The sequence below is a fragment of the Lagopus leucura genome, unplaced genomic scaffold (genome assembly GCF_019238085.1).
Source record: "Lagopus leucura isolate 7727_CA_CO unplaced genomic scaffold, USGS_WTPT01 129-28_obj-0_obj, whole genome shotgun sequence".
NCBI lineage: Eukaryota > Metazoa > Chordata > Aves > Galliformes > Phasianidae > Lagopus > Lagopus leucura.
In genome coordinates, this window is record NW_024968390.1 from 42,296 (window position 1) to 53,087 (window position 10,792).

Below are 10,792 nucleotides of genomic sequence, written 5' to 3' on the forward strand. Positions count from 1 at the left end.
TGATTGGTTTACTGAGGTATTAAAGACTTTGAGTTGTCAGCTAGAGTTTGTTGAAGGGAATTTTGGAGTTCTGCAATTTTTCTATGCAAGGTGAATGTGAAAAATGACTTTGCTGATATTTTTTATTATTATTATTTTGCTTTTATTCCTCTTGAAGAAAAAGAATAAAACTTTCCATCTCTGGGCAAGATCAAAAATGCGTTACCATCTTTAGTTGGCATTAGAACAGAAATACAAGTCCGTGAGCAAAACAGAAAAATTTCCACAAAGAAACACAGTTTCTGATTGTTAACGGGAAAATGTGGGCCTTTGAGAAAGTTGCTACTGAAATATTTATTTTTGGCCCAAAAGCCACTTTCCCCCCCTCCTGCCGCCCCAGCCGCCCCCCCTTCTTTAAATAGTTTGACAAATATCTTCAGGGTGTTTGGTGGAGGAACCGTTCCAAAGGCAGGTTACCTCTCACAGCTCAGAAGTGGTCTTGTATTTCCAGTTTGGGTTTATCTAATGTCAACTTGCAGCTTCTGAACTTTGCCGAGCAATTAAAATATTATCTGATATTGTATGATGTTTTCCCAGCCTGGGTGTGCTCAGCTTTAATCTGAGCCCAAGATGCTGGGTGCCCTCATGTCTCCCTGTCTCTTTGGTTTCTTGGGCTGTGAGGTGAGGATCAAACTGATGTGAGCTGTGTGTAACAGCCCCTGCTCCTGCGTGTGCCGTGCAGCTCCCAGGCTGTCTGTGGGCACCGTGCCTCTGCTGCTGCCTGCAGTGGTGGCAGTCAGTGCTCTAACCCTGGAGCGTGTTGGTGGCGTTGGTGGCCCTGCGCTGCTACATGTGGGCTGTGCACACAGCTCTGCCACGTTTGGGTTGGTGCAGGAGCTGCCCGTCCCTCTGTGCCGGCCCTGGTGAGGCTGCATTCAGTGCTGCGTTCAGTGCTGGGCTCTCACTGCAAGAAAGACGTGGAGGCCCTGGAGTGTGTTCAGAGAAGGAATGGAGCTGTGAGGGCTGTGGAGCACGCGTCTGATGGGAGCGGCTGGGGGAGCTGGGATGGGTCAGAGTGGGGCAGAGCTCAGGGGAGGCATCACTGCTGCCTGCAGCTGCCTGAAAGCAGGTGGTGGGGATGGGGGTCGGCCTCTGCTCCCTGGTGACAGCGATAGGATGAGAGGTGATGGCCTCACATTGCACCAAGGGAGGTTAGGGATGGATATTAGGAAAAACTTCTCCAAAAAGCAGTGGCACAACTGCCCACAGAGTGGTGGGGTCACCATCCCTGGAGGAGTTCCAGAGCCGTGGGGGTGGGGCGCTGAGGGATGTGGGCAGTACTGGTGGCAGGTGGGTGGTTGGACTACGTGACCTTAGAGGTCTTTTCCAACCATAACAGCTCTACAAAGCATGGGTTGGCAAAACTGGAGATGAGGCGGCACGTTGAGGGCACGTGGGAACCCACAGGCATTGGTGGTGATGGGGACGCCAAGCTCAGCCCTGCAGGCACATCTCCCCATCACTGGTGGGCACTGGGGGGGGACAGAGAGTGCTGAGGTATGGCCATCACCTGTCCAGTGTTCCTGCCGTGCCTTGGTGGCCAGCCCCAGGCTGGTGACCTCTGCTCAGCACCCAAGGACAGCAGGCACACTCCCATGTACTGAGCACCCTGTGGCCCATCACTGCAGCCCGTTCCCTGCTCAGCCGTGAGCCCCGTAGTGCAGGGCAGCCCCAGGCTGGGCTGCTTAAGGCCTTGAGCCCTTTTTATTTCAGCAGCCAGGCCTGGAAACCACTCAGCAGCACGGGCTGCCTGGCCAGGGCCATGCGGGCACCCAGCTCCCTGCCCTGAGTTTGTGTTGGCACAGGCTGGGGAACGAAGCTGGTTTAATTGGCAGTTGTGTTTGTGGCCAGGGTGTTATGAAAAGGTTTTCTGTCTCCCTCTGTAAGTTACCCTGAATATGTTTTCATTCTTAATATAATATTCACTTCATTATTAGCTGAAAGAGGCTCTTTTGAGAGAGGGTTTTTTTTTCCCCTCTTCCAAAAATATATTAAACGGTCTCTTCATGCAGCAGCACTCTGAGGACTGGGATTGTCTACTGGAGGGGAAGTGAGAAACCCGCTGGTAAATGGGATTTATACAGAAATTCCTTTCTTTCACCGTGCCCCGAGTGCCACAGCCTGCAGGCGCTGTTGGACGGTGCTGTCTGCAGGGAGACCCCCTGGGTGCAGCCCCATGGCACACTCTCTCTGGTCCTCCAGCAAGCCTCTGCCCTGGCTGTGTGCTCCCTGCCTGTGGGAAAAGCCCTCTGACCTCAGTGTGGGTCTTCTGAGGGCCAAGGCTGGTGCTAATATTGGGCTTGTGGGGTGCCCAGGGCTGGCCAGCACCCATGGAGCCATAGAATCGCCTGAAGGAAGAGATCCCTGGGGATCCCTGAATCCAACTCCTCGCTCTGCACACAACCACCCAAAATTCAAACCATGTTTCTGAGAGTCTTGTCCAAACGCTCCTTAAAATCCAGCAGGCCTGGGGCCATGACTGCTGCCCTGGAGAGCCACTGCAGTGTGCAGCCCCTCGCTGGTTAAGAACCTTTTTCCAGCACCCAACCTGAACCTGTCCTGAGGCAGCTTCATGCTGTTGCCTCGGGTTCCCTTTCTCTCCCATAGAGGAGGGTGAACCCAGGCGGCAGCATGTTGCTGTCCTGGAGGGTTTGCCACCAGCAGAGACCAGCAGCTCCAGTTTGGATCCAGCCTCCACCAAGGGTTGGTTGTTGGGGAGATTTCCCCCAGGTAGGCTGGGCAGCTCTGGCTGAGCACGCAGCCCCACTGCCCCCTTCTGCAGCCAGCAGCAGGGCCTGATGTGCTCGAGTTGCAGGAGGGGCATCCTCGCACACAGCAGTCTAGTGAGCCTGGGGTGTCCCTGGAAGGGTCCTGCTGCCCTGAGCTGCAGTGTTACTGCCGGGGGGGGGCGGGTGGGAGGAGCAGCATCCTTGCAGACCTCCAGCACCCTTCCTCCTTCCCTGGAACACATTCAAATCATAATTCACACAGCCCTTGCGGTGCTGCTATGCAAGCACAGAGGAGCACGGAGCAGCTGCCCTCCTGCAGCTCATTTTCCTGTTCCAGGAGGGGTGTGAACACAGATCCCCTCTGCCTCGGTAGCATTGCAGGAGCTGCAGCACTGCTCCCTCCCTGTGGTCAGCTGCAATCATTCCTTGCCATCCTGCAAAACACATTAGGGATCGTGCCACGCACTGATGAGTATTCAAGACCTGGCTGAAATTGGGAACAATTAGCAGTTGTTTCAGCAAGCATCTGTTTGCCTGTTGCTCTGTCTCATGGCTGACACAAACAGTGAGCTCCCTGCATGCGGGTCAGACTGGTTGGTGCAAATTGTGGATAAAAGGTGCCCTTGGGAGCAGTTCTGCTTGTGCAAGGTGGGAGACTGGGCAGCTCCCCATTTCTCAAGCAGCTCTGTGTGCACACCTCTGTCATCACGGCCATCCCTCTGCAGACACGAGTGTGTGTGATGGGCACTGTGGTGGCAGGGTGAGCCCCTGCCTGCTGCAGGTGAGCTGTGCCCAGCCCTTTGTGCTCGCTGGCAGCACGGCCCTGAGCTGGAGGGCCTGTAGCAGTTTGGGGTGTCCCTCCTTGGTAAGCTGCAGTCAGACGTGGGGGAGCTGTGGAAGTGCTGCTGGTGCTGCACCCGGGTCACTCTGTGTGGACCTTTCTGTTGCTCAACCACTGCTCGGCTATGAGGTGTGGGAGTGTAAAGGCACACAGGGTGCTGCTCTGGTGGGGGGACCCGCTCAGAGCAGCTGTGTACGGCCGGTGGGATGCAGGCTGTGGTGTGTGGTGCCCCGGCAGCTCAGTAGCCTGGGGTGTGAGCTGGACTGTCCTCATCCCTGGCCACCAGCAGGGAGGCATGGGCCCTCTAAAGCTCCCAGACTTTTTTTTTTTTTTCCTTTTCAAGTGTTTTGGAAAGGGCAAATCAAACTTACCTGCCTTCCATGGGCTTTGCTGCTCTGCCCTCCCCTTCCCTTGCACTCCTCTCGTTCGGTGTACCCAGCTTCTCCATTGCTCCCATTAAGGAACATCCTCATGGAAGAGGCCATGAGAGCCACGCTGGGCAGACAGGAGGGGTCCAGGGAAGTGTTCAGGGCTGCAGACAAGAAATCTGAGGTGAGTGGGAAAATGGAGGGCCTGGATTTGCTTTAAAACAGGACTGAAAGCTGCAGCTGGGACCCTGCCCTGGCACGGGGAGCGTTTGACGCACTGCCTGGCTTGGCCAGAGACAGGAAAAGTGAGATTTACAGCTCTGCCTTCCCGCAGTGGGGTGAGGGGGAAACGCCGGAGCTTCCCACACGCAGGGGCTCGGGGTGAGGCGGGGTGCTGTGTGTGCTGTGTGTGTGAGCACAGAGAGGATGGAGGTGGAATGCAGGACGTCCTTGGGAGCTGTCAGGGAAAGGGCTTCCAGTGTGAGCCTCAAGTGTGGCCGCCTCTTGGAAGGGCAAATGGGAAAGTGCCGAGTGCCACGGAGACCCGGAGGAATCACAGGGGCTTTCCAGGCAGCGCCGAGCCAGCGTTCCTGAGTGCTTGTTGCCTGCCCTGCGTCGGGTCTGGGTCTCCTTCAGGACAGCCTCAGTGGGTGTTGAAAGCCACTCCTGGCAGTAACACATGCTGGGGACGTGGGGACAGAGCCTCTGAGCCATGGGTTGTGGAGGGACAGCAGAGGGGTGCGGTGTCACTGCTTGAAGGAGGGCTGGATGCAGGCACAGGGGGTGTGAGATCTGCAAGGAGAAGGGGGGTGAGGAGAAGGACGGTGGCACGGCTGCTGGGAGTGGTTTGGTTTTCCATGCCCTCACATTTTCCTGCGCTGAAGCACTCATGGGGTGGAAAATGTGGAGGCCTGAAGGGGGGAGAGGGTGGGAGGGGAGTGGGGACAACAAGGCTCCTCTTTTCCAGCGTGTTTGGGCCATGGAATGCCTACCTGGGCAGAGTCCAGTGTGTCCAGTCGTGTTTTTGTAGGACCCAGAGCAAATCTGTGCATGGTTTTGGGGTGGCATGAGCTATGCTGTTGCCATAGCAGGGCAGCCCCGGAGCCCAGCAGGATGGGGACCTGCAGCTGTATCCCAGGGCTTCCCCGGCCCGGCACAGCCTGTCCTGCAGCACCAAACCCACGTGGGTCCCTTGGTGCTATTATGGAATAGGGACCTATGACTGCCTCCCTCCCCCCCACCCTCCCTTACGGGGTTTTGGGGCAGGCAGAGCACAGCTCTTCGTTCCCAGCTCTGCTTGGAGCTCACACAGGCTGGGGGCACTGGAGGGAGGGCAGCTGGGACCCGTGGCGCTCACTCACATAAGCTGAGGTTCAGCCTGAGCTGCAGACCCACATGTATTCCTGTCCTGGTGTTTGGAGGCACAAGTGCTGCCAGACCTGCTAGCTCTGCTTACCATGCAGGGCTCCAGGGTACATCCCTGCCCCTGGTCCTCTGCTCTCTGAACAGGGCAAGAGGATGACGGCTGTGAAAGCAAGCTCAGGTTGGGTAAAATGCTTGTTATTGCTAACCGTGCCTGCAGGAGGACACTGGTGGCTGTGAGAGGGGTCAGAGCATTCCCTGCTGTTGTCTGACCTTTAAGAAGGGTGGCTGGAGGGAGGGGGCATCCTCTGAAAGATCACTTGTTTCTCATGAACTATTTTGGGCACCATTGGCAAAACCCAAAACTGCTGAGTCCTGTTAAATAAATATTGGAGTTTGGTGTTTTTTTTCCCCAGAGTGTCAGGATTAGTAAGTGAATGGTAAATAGTATTTTTGTTTAACATACCTGAGGGTTTCCATTCCAAATTCCCTCCTTGAGCTCCTGTGCTGCGTTGGGCCCTCAGGAGGCGCAGCCCCATCTCGTGCTGTCGTTCAACTTTGCGTTCTTCAGTGTTTTCTTAAACGTTTGCATCTGGGGATGCCTTGAAGCTCAGTGCATGACGCGGCAGTGCTGCTCAGGTAGCAGCATGCAGCCCTGCTGTGCAGCTTTGGGTTCGGTGCTCCTCAGCAGCTCTGATCTGAGCACACTGCTACAGACCACGCAGTCACTGCCTGTGTGAGCCTGGCTGCAGGCTGCCATGCACGCTGCTGAATGCCCGTGGTGCTCGGGACAGAGGCCAGAGACACAGTTGTAGGACGTCCCTCTGGAGCTGCTCCTCCAGACGCTTTGCAAGTGACAGTCTCATAGCGTGCTCCACAGAGGGGAGGAGGTGAGTGAAGTGCTGATGGAGGAGCCGGATGGGAGAGGAGGAACAGCAGGCCAGGAGCAAGAAGAGACCGAATGTTGGGCTGGAACCACCAGAAAGTGGAAGGGCTGTGACCTGAACACGGGCTGACCTGCGCCAAGGAAGGGAAAGAACCGGCGCAGTGCAGTGTTCCCCAGTGCCAGCGAACTCTGTTGGCAGTGGGATGTTGGGGAGAGGACAGTGAGATCTCAGGGATGTGCAAATATCAGCTGGTGTTGCTTCAGCCTTGGCTGCTGCAGCCTGATTGCAAGGCTTGGCCTGAACTCTGCCGGAGAAGCTGAGTTCAGCCCAAAAGCACCAGGAGGAAGCACCAGAATTCTTTCCAGGCCACCCCTGCACCACAGCAGTGCCTGCAGCAGTGGGGGCTGGCCTGGCTCCCCAACATGTGCTTTGGGGAAAGGTTTCTGCATCGCACTGCCGGAGTTTGCAGCGAGCACGAGGCAGACTTAATGATCTTACAGGTCTCTTGCAATTGATACAACTCTATAATTCTGTGACATCCTAGCATGTGCATATGGGGCTGCCCAGGGGCTGCTCATGCTTACAGGCATGGGGAGGTTGCAAGGGCTCCGCAGATTCAGCACATCCATATTTCACCTCGGTTTGAGCAAAAGGACGGCTTGGCCCATTCAGTAATAAGTTACTCCAGCACGTTCTGGTCCTCGCAGCCATCTGCTCTGCGATGTGATGTGGGCTCGGACACATCCCTGCCAGGGTTCAGCCCCACCACCCCGTCCCAGTGCAAAATGGTTGGGCTGGAGGAGTGGGACTGCTGCTGGGGCGGGGGGAGCGGGGCTGCCCAGATGACAGTGGGGAGCACAGTGTGCAGTATGGGGGCAGGGAGGTGCAGGGACACAGCATTGTGGGGCACAGCTCCTGCGGGGACAAAGCGGGCCTGGGGAGCCCCTGCCCACTGCCCTGTGCTGGGGTGCCCCAGTTTGATGTTCCCCCCATCCCGGCCCCGCCGTGGGGCTCGGCCCAGCCCACGTCCTGCCTGGCTCCAAGCTGCCCCGTGGTTCTGCTCTCCTCCTCTGAATTGTATTTATTTATTTATATGGAGATGTAATAAAACTCCAGCAGGAAACGGAGGCGATTCCCTGCCATTCCCCACAAGCCGGCCCTGGGACGGGCTGAACAAGGAGGCACATTGTGCAGCACAGACCTGCCTGCCAGCGCCGGGCTGTGTGCGGGGCTGAGGGGCCCGGGCCAGGCAAAGAAAGAGCCGAGTGTGTGCCTGCGCCGGGCCGGTGCCGACTCCGGCGTGCCGGGAGCACCGCGGGGCTGTGGGATGGGGCAGCCTGGGGCTGAGCTCCATTTTGGCACCGCAGGTGGGTGCAGGCACGCTGGAGCGGGCAGGCAGTGGGGCTGTGGATGAAAGGGCTTCTGTGCTAGCCTGGAACGTCACCCGGGAGCACAGCATTGCCTGCTCCGAACTGCGCTCCTCCTCTGCCTGCTCTGCCAGGAAACTGGGCAGCGCAGAGGGTCAGCCACAGGGCAGTTGCCCCATGGCCTGGTCTGGTGGCTGTGACCCATTCCTCCTGGGCTCAGGCAGCTGGCAGTGAGCGACATCCTTTCACCGGCCCATGGGAGGCAGCTGCTGTGAGCGGGGATGTTGCCATCAGTAGGACTCAGAGTGAACGGCCGCTGCCGAGGCCTGCGGGTGGTGAGTGAGGGGATGGGGGCTGCACGTGGCTCAGCCTGCAGCTCCTCCAGGCTTGCCACCAGTGTGGCTCCTGCTGACCTTCTCCAGCACGGCTCTCACAGCTGCTAGAGTTACCGAAATTACATGCCAAAGGGAAAAGGGGAAAAAATCCCAAATCCTCCAGGAAATGTCTTTGCAAACCTCCTCTGTGATGCAGCAGAGGCACTGGCATCACTGCCTGGGAGCAGGTGGGCTGTGTCTTGCACGGGGACAGTTGGCACAGCAGGGTTGTCCCTCTGCACCGGAAGACAGGGAAATATTTGGAAGGAGATGGATTCTGGGTCAGGCCATGTCCCGGCTCTGGGCTGGGAGGACATGGATATGGCTCTGCAGCCCCTCGGGGACCTGCAGCACCTTTGGCACCACCCAGCAGCCTGGCACTGGGACCAGCAGAGGGTGACAGCTGTGCCGTGCCAGCCAGGACATTGGTGTGCAGATGGCAGGGGGTGACATAAGGAGGGGACAGCTCTTCCTGCAGGGGACTCATGCCAGGCTCTGGGTGTTTCAGTACAGAGCTGTAGGGTGTGGAGCTGGACACAGCAGGACCCCCAGGGCTGTGCCCATCACTCTCTGCCCACAGTGCCTGCAGTGCCCTTCCTGGACAAGGCTGCCTGGTTGGTGACATGCTGCACAGTCCCATGAAGCCATAAAAATAGCTGCAGCTTGGGTGTAGGATGAGCACGGCTGTTAATTCCCCCCTGCCAGGGTTCTCGTTGCATTGCTATAATTAATGCCTGAGTCAGGGAAGAAATGGCTTTTCCCTTCTGCTGGTGCCAGCTGGGGCAGGGGTAGTGCCATGAGGTCTCTCTGCTTTGCCTATCTCCCGCCAGTGTCAGGTTCCTGCCCCATTTCCTTGCTGTCTGTCCCCAGAAACCCCCTGCCCTTCCAACCCCACTGCTGCACCCCAACGGGGAGATCCCAGCACTGAGCCACAGAGCCACAGGGTGCAGAGCAGCGCCTGCTTTGCCCCAACCTGTGTTTGCACCGTGCAAGAACAGAAAGGTTCACACTGGAGGACCACTTGTGCCCCCAGTAATGCTGGCACGGCACAGCATGGCCAGAAAGAGACCCCTCATCCGCATGGGTGCCTAAGTGCCTGCAGCTGGGGGGGGCTCTCCCAGGATGGACCCCTCCAGCTGCTCCCCATCCCATCCGGCCCTGGTGCTGGCATCCCTTTGAAATCGACCCAGCTGGCCTTTCACACAGCTATTCCTGTGAAATTCTTTGGGAAGGGAAAATTTGCTGCCCGGATCCTTGCAGAGCTGCGCCCTCGCCCTCCCTCGGGCTGGCACCGACAGCGCAGGGTCCTTTGGAGCTGAAGGTGCTTTTGGGTCTTTCAGTCCTTACCGCAGCCCCCACCTGAAAGCACCGGGGAGAGCCTGGAGTACCGCAGGCTGTGCCCAGGGTGGAGCAGAGCCATCCAGGGAACGCAGAGCCCAGCGGGTGCGTGGGGCTGTGCGTCCCAACAGACACCCCAGACGCCCCTACCAAGGTGCAGAACCCATGGGACTGTCTCCTCCTCCACCTCCTCTCCTCCATTGTGCCCCCTGCCCTACTCCATCGCTCCCACTGAGGCAGGGATTGTCCCCACTGCTGCTGCCACGGGGGATGCCCAGGAATCCCGTGCCCACATCCCATCCATTCACATGCTGGGGGCAACTCGCAGCCTCTCCACGCAGCCACGCAGCGCCAGGCGACTGCTCTCAACCCGTGGCCTTCCCGCTCCTTCCCCTTCCCCTCGCTGAGGATCTCGCACAGGTTTGCAAGCGCTGTTGACGGGAAGAAAGGAAATGGGGCAAAGCTGCTGCCAGGAACCACAGGCTCCTGCCATACGGCCCCGCTCCGCCGGCCTGGATGCTTCGCGGGCAGATTTCTGTGCAGCCTCTGTGATTTCTTTATTCAAGCTATTGATATTGGATTCCCAGCCCAGGGACACTTCCAAAGCCATAAATCTGCCGCGTTGCTCTACCTGCTGTTCTTGTTTTCACTGTGAGGCTTCCAGACCTGCCGGAGACCTCAGCTTCTGTGCGCAGCCACGGTGCCGCGGGCACGGCAATCCGGGCGCGCTCCCCCACGGCCGCCCCGGCGCTCCCCCGGCTGTTCCGCGGGGCTGACGTGCTGAGGACCGCCGGACCCCACGCCGTGCGCCCCGGGCGGGGCCTGGGCATCCCACGGGGCGGCCGAGGGCGCGGGACGGAGGTGAGCCACCGCCGCTCCTCTACGTTGAAAGGAGCCCCTTGACTCCGAAAATCCACGTGTTGCTTTTGGCCGGGCTGCGGCACCCCCTGCCAAGAGCAACAGTTTTACATATTAAAGCAAAATTAAATTAAAAGACATTTATTTGCGAGTTCGCCCCTCATTAACCCTTCGCGGCCCGGAGGCACCGGGAGTTGCGGACACCGCCGGGCGGCCGCTCGTGCGGCGCTGTCGTAGGAGCGTGCGGGGCCCCAGCGGCAGCGGGACGGGAGGGGCGAGGGCCGGACGGAGCGCCCACCTCCCCGCCGGGCCCGCAGCAGCGCCCACGGCTGGGGTTCGCCCCCAGCGCGGCCCGCAGCGCACGCACGAGGGGCGGCGCTTCGCCGCAGCCCCGGGACACCCGCACAGCCCCGCGGCGGCAGGGAGCTGCGGCGCCGCGATTTCCCGCGACCGACGAGCGGCCGCACGCGCCGAACCGCCGAACTTCCGAACCGCGGCCGCCGGCGGGGGATCCGCGCGACCGTCCGGGCCGTCCCCGCCCTTACTCCGCCCCGGGGGCGTGGCGGCGCGGCGCGGGGCGGGCGCGGTGCCGGGCCCTGCGCGGGGCTCGGAGGGGCTCGGCGCAGCGC